At 34.9% G+C, this 9,844-nt stretch overlaps 1 long non-coding RNA gene across 2 annotated transcripts in view; it reads left to right on the top strand.

Annotated features, from left to right (window-relative positions):
- Window positions 1–2,328, top strand: part of LOC107684753 (uncharacterized) — a 6,380-nt gene extending 4,052 nt beyond the window's left edge. For both annotated transcript variants that reach the window (XR_001633888.1, XR_001633887.1), the window contains exon 3: window positions 2,199–2,328. This is a non-coding gene — a long non-coding RNA (uncharacterized LOC107684753). The remainder of the gene's footprint in view (window positions 1–2,198) is intronic.
- The last annotated feature ends 7,516 nt before the right edge of the window (window positions 2,329–9,844 follow it).

Below are 9,844 nucleotides of genomic sequence, written 5' to 3'. Positions count from 1 at the left end.
CAGGAATGCAGAGAGGTGTGCAAAGGTGCGATTATGAAAGCCTGCAGGCTGATGAGTGTGCATCAGAGAAGCTAATGCTAACCGAAACGAACCTCTGTTTTTCTTTGTCAGATGTGACGTTTGAAATGTTGCTGAGTAATCGCACTTTCAACTTGGCGCACCAATCATTTCCAGTACTCGCTTCTTATATGAATTTCTTCATTGAACACAATGATTAGACAGGTTGATTAACGGACAGGTAAAAAACAACAACTGTACAGACAGTCTGGCACAGAAAAAGCCTAACGTTTGAATGTGAAGGTTACAGGGTGACTCTTGAGAGAGAGAGAGACTCCAAAAGTCATTTTGTGACTTCATATGGATGATTAAAAAGCTGCAGAAATGAGAAATGATATCTCCCGAAATGAAGATGGCAGCCATTTTTGTTGTAATGTCCAACAGCGCCCCCCAGGTCTCTCTGTAGCTCTTGTGGAGCAAGCTTATGGATTTCGTGTGTGAAAGAACAAGGCTCTCACTCTCCTGCATTGCTTGCATATATTCAATATCAAAGCCACAATGGCATTTTAAAGGGATCACTGGCAGGCAGCCAAAACACAGAGCCTCTCTCTTTTTGGTGGCTGTCCTGGCTTACTTGCTTTCTTCCTTTTACTCATGTCCTCGTGCTGATGGCAGCGTAAAGTCTGACTCTTCTCAAAGCTGTACCCAAGTGCTGGAGCGAGACATTGGATGTATTAGGACAGCTGCCTCCATTTTAGGGAGGAGTTTTGCAGAGGAAGATGGATACCCTTTCCACAGTACCAGAATTTGCAGCGTGAATCAGTTCTGACTTGAGGCATCGCCTGCAATATTTAGCTATGTTTTGTCATTCGATGTTCATTTGTTACCCGAATGTGATACATTTTCCCGAAATTTGCTTCGATTGCATTTGCTGTGTTTATAGGAGATTATATGGAATGATATGAATCGTGCTTTGGGTGCCTAGTTTATCAGTCTCAAATTGAAGCAAATGCGCTTTTTTATAGTTCTACTTTTGATCTTCTGCATAGATGTTATTGTGATATTTTTAGATCTTACTTTTTTTTCCTGGCCACGCACAGAAAGATTTTAATCTGCTTTTTAAACTCATTTCTGGATTTGATATAAGTAACATGTTTGTTAGTTAACTTAGTTACAAAAAATCATAATACTAAATATTGTAGAAACGTAATTTTCTGTAAAGTTGCTTTGCGACGATTTGTATCGTAAAAAGCACTATACAAATAAACTTGAATTGAATAGAATAATATCCAAATAAAATGGTGCCTTCAGGCCCTCGGGATTTTACTGGTAAATGATGATGTGCTCTAATCCGCTGTGAAATGTTATTTGTTTTATTTTATTGTATGTTACTCAGGCATATAACTATGCTGTGTTTAGTTTTTTCTTTTTTAAACCCTCGGGTAGCGAATTAGACAGATACCTAAAATGCCAGATACCTTTGACCCTAAAATATATTAAATTACAGATTGCTTTAGCAGGATTCAACCTTTTTTTTTTTTGTCCAAAATGTTAGTCCCTTGAATGTGTCCTTAATTTTATGTATTTATTAAAGCATTCATTTCAAATTCTTTATATGTTCTTGTGTATTAGAATATTCTGTTTAATGATTCTTATCTCTATCATTAGTTAGTATCTCTAAAGATGATTGTTTCACTGTGTCTCAGTATTTGTGTTGTGAACAGGGCAAATAAATATATATAAAAATATGTGCACATTTTGTAGTAAATGTTCACTGAAGCAAATAAATTGAGCAAAAAAGGATATATTTTGAAAAGTGTTTTCGCATTATTTTTGAAGCATTCTCGTGATTGTTAAAATTATTGTTTTGTCAGTTTGTGTAAATACAGTAATTGTTATTATTAACGTTAAATTCATTTTTATAAATCAGTGTTGTCTTGTATTCATGATGTAAATTTAATTTTGACTGTTTTATCGTGTAGACTGAATTATTTTTGTAAGTATTGTGTTTATTGTTGTTGTAATAAAAACATTCTTTTAATTGCTTTGATAGCACAGTGTCTATTTGTATTGCTAAAAAACATTTGATGGATTCATGTGATACAAATATGATATGAAGGAGACTGGTTTGAAGTGTAGAGCGTGTATAAAGCCACAAAGGTGGCATTGACAGTGTGTCTGTGTGTGTTCGTGTGTTGCAGGGTGGATTTGTGGCCTTGTGCTTCAGTATCTGAGGTACACAATGTTCTGGAAGATTCGGCCTCTTGAGTGACCCATTGGCCCTGAAATCTTGCTCGTAACTGGAAAAGCTTCGAAATGCGAAACTTATGAGGGGTGTTTTCGTGATTATTGGTATAGCTATGTTTAGGAGAAACACTATGAAACGCATTTTAAGTTTGAACATAACGTTTGTAAAACAAATTGTATATAGGAATGATTTATGTTCAAATGTGCCCTGTGTGTTTGTATAACTTCTGAGTGCTGATAATATATAATAAACGTTTAACATAAATCTTTGAAAAGTGTTAACAGTTGTAATTGAAACGTTATTTAATACTGTATTGTCATTTTGGATATACTGTGCGAGGACAAAAGTGGTAAGAACAGTGGGGAAAAAATGTTCTAAAATGTTGTTTGCTACAGAAACAAAACCACAGAGTGAAAATGCTCAAATGTTATGTACTGCTGCAATGAAAGTCACACATCCTTTTGCAATTTCCATTTTGTTCCACGTTTATATATAATGGTTTGCTTTTATATCTGCATGATTGTCTACACTGAAAATATTAGCACTATGTTTTTTTAATACTTTTTCACAGAAATATTCAAGAGTACTGAAGGTTTTATATCATTTTTAGAATTTTACATAAATTATTTTATGCATAAAATCTATTCAATGACTTTAAGAAGGCTAAAACAAAGCATGCTTAATGTCTGACTGTCGCTGATACTTTGTACAAGTTATAACATTCGTCTTGAGAATTGGCACAAGAACTTCATGCCATCATGTCAGTCCTTTCATAGCATTCATAATTATTTGAACCGGATAGTAAACTTAAGATTCGATACGCTGGCATTGGCCAGCGATTAGCTGATTCAAGGCTATGCCAGATGAAATGCCAGTCATCGCTGAGGGTAGTTCATTTGGTTTAATTTATGAACTCCTGCACATATGATTGGTAAGTCCTTGTATTTTACTGATTCAACTCACTTTCTGTTTACAGAATGTAAGGCCAAAACACACAGCTTGGCTTTGTTAGGTGTGAACAGTGAATTACTTTTTAAAGTGCTGTGTCCTTGTACAATTTTATTCCACTTTAATGGCTTTCATAGATGCTGATGCTAGTTGCAAGCGCATTATATTATGCATTGTTCACCTTGGGTGAATTTTAAACTCTTTGGTATTTCATTTGGATGTTTCGATCAGCCTGTAATTCAAAAGCTTAAAATTGAATAACATTGTTCAGGCTTTTGTGGAACTCAAAAACAATGATTTTCAGATGAATTCTGCTTCCTTTTCTCATCGCAAACAGTTATATGCATGATGTTATTTGTTCACTTTTTATTTGTATTTTTTTATATAGTTATATGCATGTTTCCTAAGCTGTCTGAATGATTTATTAAGTTTTGAAGGAGAAGTAGAAAGAAGGTTTGTTTATTCCATTTCACCCTAAAGGCATAGATAGTATTTTAATGAAATCTCATCTCTCTCACTCACTCACTCACTCACTGACTCACTCACACACACACACTTTTCCTTTTTCTCAGCTGCTGATCGCTTAATGGCCTTTTAATTAGTCTGAATGATGCCGACGAGTTCCTGTATGCCACTATTTGACATTAAATCACTGAGAAACGCACACATCTATGACTGCGGATATGTCAAATATCGCTTCATATGCGAGCAGTTAAAGGGTCATCTTCATTTGTTGGATACCACCATACTGTATTTTGCTGTGTATATTCTTGCCTAAGCGCTGTTTTGATTGATCTCAAGAGGTGACGCTAAGATTTAACCTTGACCCCTATTTTTATTCTGTCAGGTGCTAAGGCTCGCCAACCAGTCAAAGCGTTCGGACTCATTAACGGTTCTTTCGTTTTGATGCTGTTCTGCTAAAGCATGTGTTGATAGGTTGAAAACCAAATGGACTGGTCACAGTGAAGGCCAAGTGGTTAATCCCAGCAAAGGGTCTGTGACACAAACACCAAATGAACACTGCAACTCTTCGATAAGAAAGAGCCGCGCACATCCCAAATATCAATTTCACGTCTGATCTCCCACTGACACTCAACGTGTGAGAGTGCAGGGGTTGCACCAAACAGGGCCTTGGCAATAGTATCATGTTATCTCCTATCAATTAGTGGCTAAAGGGGATTAACCCCTGCAACACAGAGGAAGCTGATAGGATCACTGTTGAATTGCAGAGGTCACCTGCTTCCCTCATTAGTGATGACCTCTCTTTCTGTCTGCCTCTCTGTCTGTCATTTTTATGTATTCACTACTAGTTTAATAGGGGAAGTAGACTGATATGTTTTTGTGGACATGTTATCATGAATGTCTTTTGGAAGGAGGGTTAGATATTCGGTGATTAGTCATGCTGTGTTGTGTTATGCTGCTGTTGTTCAGGTGAGAGTGAATCAGCAATGTATTCAGAGTTGACAGCATTTCTCTTATAACAAGGCTAGCAGAATGAAACTCACAGTTTGAGTCTGGCTAATGTTGGTGTATCGTTGCACACGGGGAATAAACTGCTGCTGACCTTACTCTATATTCATGAACCTGTGCTGGTGTTAGAATCTCCTCAGGAAAGTTCGATTTTATAACAATAACTTCAAGTAGGCTCAAGCCCGAGAATGTTTTTGAAAACTTTCCGGCCACATCAATTTCAATGAAACAGTCATGAAATTTCGGTTTTCTCGATTTTATATACTGCGTGGTGGTTACCATTTCCCAGTTTGTATCTGTTTGTGCTTTTTTTTTAAACCACTAAAAGGTATGAGATACACAGATCAGAGAAAAGGGAAAACAAATTAAACTAAAACATTGTCAAACATTAAATATTCAATGCTTCCAACTAGGGATGTAACGATTCACTCAAGTCACGATTCGATTCGATTAACGATATATATATTTTTTTTTTACAAAATGAGATTTAAGACAAATTATAAATTAAATGTGTCCTTTTATTATTGCTTGGACAAAATGCTGAACGTTTCTTTGTGAAATTGAAATATAACACTATAATAATATACTAATATAGCACTTGCATATTATTGCTGTTTTGATTGCTTCTATTGTCCTCAGTTGTAAGTCGCTTTGGATAAAAGCGTCTGCTAAATAACAAAATTTAAATATAATGTAAATGTAAATAACAAAACTAAATAGAAATGTTATCAAAATTTCCCCAAATCAAATAAATAAATAACACAAAATAAATCTCTTCATATAAACAAACTAAGGCTTTGTCTGTGCTCTTTCCATTTAAAATTAGAGGCTACTACTGCATTTTAATTATGATCCAAACAAAGATGCTGCATACATGCGACATGAGCAGTTTTTAATCTAAATTAGTTTGTAGAATTTCGAAATTTGAAGCAAAAACAGAATGATTTGACTTTGATACGTAAAAAATATCTGCATGAAACAGAGACAGCAGACGAGCTGAATGAGACGCAGATTCACTCTCTGCCAGCAGGTGGCGCTTAAAGCGTTTCCTTGGTTTCCGCTGTAAACAAAGCAATACAATAGCATATAAACTTTTCTAAAGACAGTAAGTTCCCCTCAGACATACATTCATATAAACTCCTACCCCTAAATGAATTGCGATTTGTTTAGCATCTCAACCGATTTGAATCGTCACACATTTTAATCGATTTTCAAACGGCTCGCGGTTAATCGTTACATCCCTACTTCCAACATAGTATAACTGATGTGATTCAAACTGATATATCTAGTTTTATTAATGGTTTCGTCTCTGACTTTGAGGATAGCCAATGACAGTTTAGAATGTTAGGGTGGCCAATCAAATGTATGTCTCCTGTGAATAGATGATGACAGAAGTGTATTTTTTGTGTGAAATATTCCTTCTAAAGATACTTTCTTTGTGCTGGTATACAGTGAATTAAGGTAGCTGACATAAAATCCTTATGTAAAGTTGAAATTTCCAACTATTTCCTACTAAAGCATTTAGCTAATTCTGTTATTACTTGCTGCTTGTTGACCTTGTAATAATAGAGACACTACAATTACATATCGATACTTTTAAATTTTCATTTTTTTGTCAGACTGTAGGACCATTTTAAATGAACTTGTGAAGTTAAGAAAAGGTGAACAGGTGCTTAAGTTACTATTTTTGGCCTTGTTCATAAAATATACATTTTAACCTAAAATCTTGATGTTAATAATAAGTGCTTAGACATCAACTAGGTGAATATCACAACAAAAAATGTTTGTTGTCACATTTCACCCAAAATTCAAAAGAAAACATAACAAATTTAATTTTGCATAAACAAAATGAACCATTTGCAAAACACTAAAGAAAGGTTTGCATTGCATTGACATTATTTTCATAACAATTAAGCACATTTGCCCCTAAATTCTCATTACTGTAATAGTCACATATTTAAAAGGTGGATTTCAAAAGAGGTGTCAACTTTAATACAAATAGTTTAACTGTAATTAACATGAACACTTATATATAGCAGTGCATTTGTGTGCTCTTAATTGGCCTCTAGTTGTGGCAGAAAGTTCATAAAGAACAACCTGTTCCAGCCGATGCTCCATGAAGTTGGAGTGTCTGTGGGCACCAGAAAAAAAACACTTGTAATTTATCTTAGCTGCAAGTATTTTTTAAAACAGAATGTAACACTCTTAGTTGTTCTCTGCAGCAAGATGGAAGACTGTTTTTATATCTCTGAATTTTGTAAAAAGACGTGCAATCTGAAATTGAGCTTCATTTAAATGTTTAATGCTAAGGATAAAGTGTGAGTTTTATTATTTTTTCTTTTGATTGATTATCGAAATAATATAGTAGTCTAGAAAGATCTCCATCTCCATTCTGAAAATTTAAATTTCCACAAAAAAAACAAAAAAACAAGACCACACATTCAAGAATCCATTACAGAATACAAAATTTTTTAATGAGTTTTTACAAACCAGAAAATGATGTTTCATTGGTGTGTGATATTGGTGGTTGTGCTATAAGCAGTGCATGTCTCACAAAAAAATTTAGAACAAATGTCCGCAACACCTCAATTTTTCCCCCCAAAATGCCATCGAAATGTAGACACTTATTTGCTGATAAATCTTTAACAAGCAGTCCTCCATAACAAGCAGTCTTATATAAGCATGCATCAATGTCCTCTCAAGATAGTCAGAGTCTAGTTTATTGTCCAACCAGTAAGCATCTACCTTCAACTTTAGCCTCATTTCTGACATACTTTTTTGGTGATTCTGGTGGCTTTGGAATGTGTGTTTTAATTATGTACAGTAATTGTCATAAGTGCTTAATGAGTGAATAAATATGCATAAAGTAAGACCCTTTTTTAATCCTTGGGTTACTTTAGGAGCCACAGGGAAAAATAGCCATGGCAAAAATCAAAGGTGTCATGTAAGGAAAAAAAATAACTAACTTACTATTATATGAACAAAACCACAGCTAAAACTATTATGAGTGATAATTCTGATAAAGAATACATTTCTAGCTTTTGAGTCTAGTATCTATAGTTTTACTATTTAAAACTAGCACTTATCACAGTTAGCAGTATAGTTTATCTACATTGTCCAATCAGTAAGTATCACAGTAAATAAGGATTTGATTGATTTATTTTTCGTGATGAATTATACATACTAATAAATGTCCAGAATATGTGTGACACATTATGAAATGCCACCATCTCTTATGTAATCCATTATAATTTGGCTTTTGCGCTTTCTGTAATATCAGTGATTGTGTAATGTTGTGATGTAAGTTTCTAAAACTTATGCAGAGAGGAAGGTTTGGCACCGCCCTTAAAATGATGCAATCCTCTCTAGCCAATCAGAATCCTTCTTTTTAATGGAAACATATTAGAAATCATGAATGAAAGGCTGTTTCATTTATCACAGTATGTGCTTATAGAAATGTATAACTAAATATTACATACACATAACATGCTTCAACCTGAGATTTAAAAAAAAAAAAATCTTATGTCAGTTAGCACACAAAAAAGATTATGTAGCTATTTTTGTGCATTTGTCTCTTCATGGACAAATGAAGTCCCCCCATGAAATAATATAGTTTTTATATATTTTATGGTTTGGTAGTGCAAGCAAAAACAAAATATTTGAGCTAAAATTATATGTGCACCCTTTTATTGTGTTTTTACATGTTTTATTTTATACATATATTATATTATATTATATTATATTATATTATATTATATTATATTATATTATATTTCTCTTGGTAACTGGACACTATTCAATAGAATAAACGCTGCATTATTAACAATGCCTTTCACACTTAATGCAAGTTTGAAGACGCTTGATTAAACAAATTATTTGCTTTAAAGCATCAACACTATTTTTTCACTATATGTACATAGAAACAGCGTGAAAATATATTTATTTATATTTAACTCAATTTTTTTATGCATGGTTATAATAATTATAGCTTTTTATTAAAACATATTTTATTAGTTCAGAGACCATCTTTGCGTTTGTTTTTTGAATGCATCATAGCAGAAAGGTGAAATTTAAAATGAAATATAAGTATTGAAGTGAAAATAATGATAAATTCTACCAATTGTTTTACACCACAATAGATTTTGTTTAAAGTGTAAAAAAAAGCGTAAGTGTTATATGTCTGCACACTTTTAATATCGGAGTGATTCGGCTGTGCTGTTCCGCAAGGAAAAAATAATGATAATCTTCCTCTGTGCAATATGGTAAGTTAATAAAACTAATTTTAGCATAGAAGACTTGGACAGTACCCTCCGCAGCACAGGCCTCGCAGACTCATCTGTGTCTGGTGGAAATAGCATAGAAAAGAGAGTTAATTATTTCCACCCAAACCCAAAATGCCTCTGTCTCTCTCTACACAGATTGGCTTGTGATTTGCATGAGGATTTTGAGAAGCTTTTCAGTATGTTTGCCATGTCTGTCCTGGCTGTCTGTTTAAACAGGCCCCGAGTAATGAAGAAGAGAAGATGGAAGGAAGGAAGGAGGGAGGGAGGGAGAAAAGAGGAGGTGTGCTAAACCCTGGTTTCCCTCCTCAGCCCTTTTGGGATATGAAGGCCCCAGATGGTGTAGGGGTGTGAAAGCAGCATTGTGTGTGTGTGTGTGTGTGTGTGTGTGTTTGTGTGTTTATATGGAAGTGTCTGTCTGTCTGTACGTTCGTTCTGAAATCAGGGGCGTCCTTAGTAAAAGAACCCGGCCCTAATGTCATCTGTTTGAGTGGAAGCTTGTCTCTGTCTCTGAATGGAGACAAAGGAGAGTGGACACAACTCCCCCCTCCCCATTATCTTTGTCCCCGTTGCCCTCTGCAGCCCAGAGCCTGACATCCAGCACTGGGGTCTTTGATTAGCCAAGTGGAGACACTGGGGGGTCACGCTACCCTCTGCCCTGGTTAGCCTGCACTTGGCCACTGCTGACCCCTCCTTCTGAAGAGATTCATGTGAGGGGTCTGGAGATATTGAGACGAGGCATTTGGGAAGAAACATAATGCACCTTGACCTGTCTAGACTCCGCTGTTAACAAATGGATAATGTGACCTTTTTCATGTTGTTGATATAGTGTTTCTACTCTCTCTCTCTTTAAGTTTTTAGAGTTAACTATGGTCAATAATTTCACTGTAGTTTGAGGATT

The sequence above is a fragment of the Sinocyclocheilus anshuiensis genome, unplaced genomic scaffold (assembly GCF_001515605.1).
Source record: "Sinocyclocheilus anshuiensis isolate Anshui unplaced genomic scaffold, SAMN03320099.WGS_v1.1 scaffold613, whole genome shotgun sequence".
Taxonomy (NCBI): Eukaryota; Metazoa; Chordata; class Actinopteri; order Cypriniformes; family Cyprinidae; genus Sinocyclocheilus; species Sinocyclocheilus anshuiensis.
Note: the sequence above shows the minus strand (reverse complement) of the source record. Positions and strands in the feature narration are given on the sequence as shown.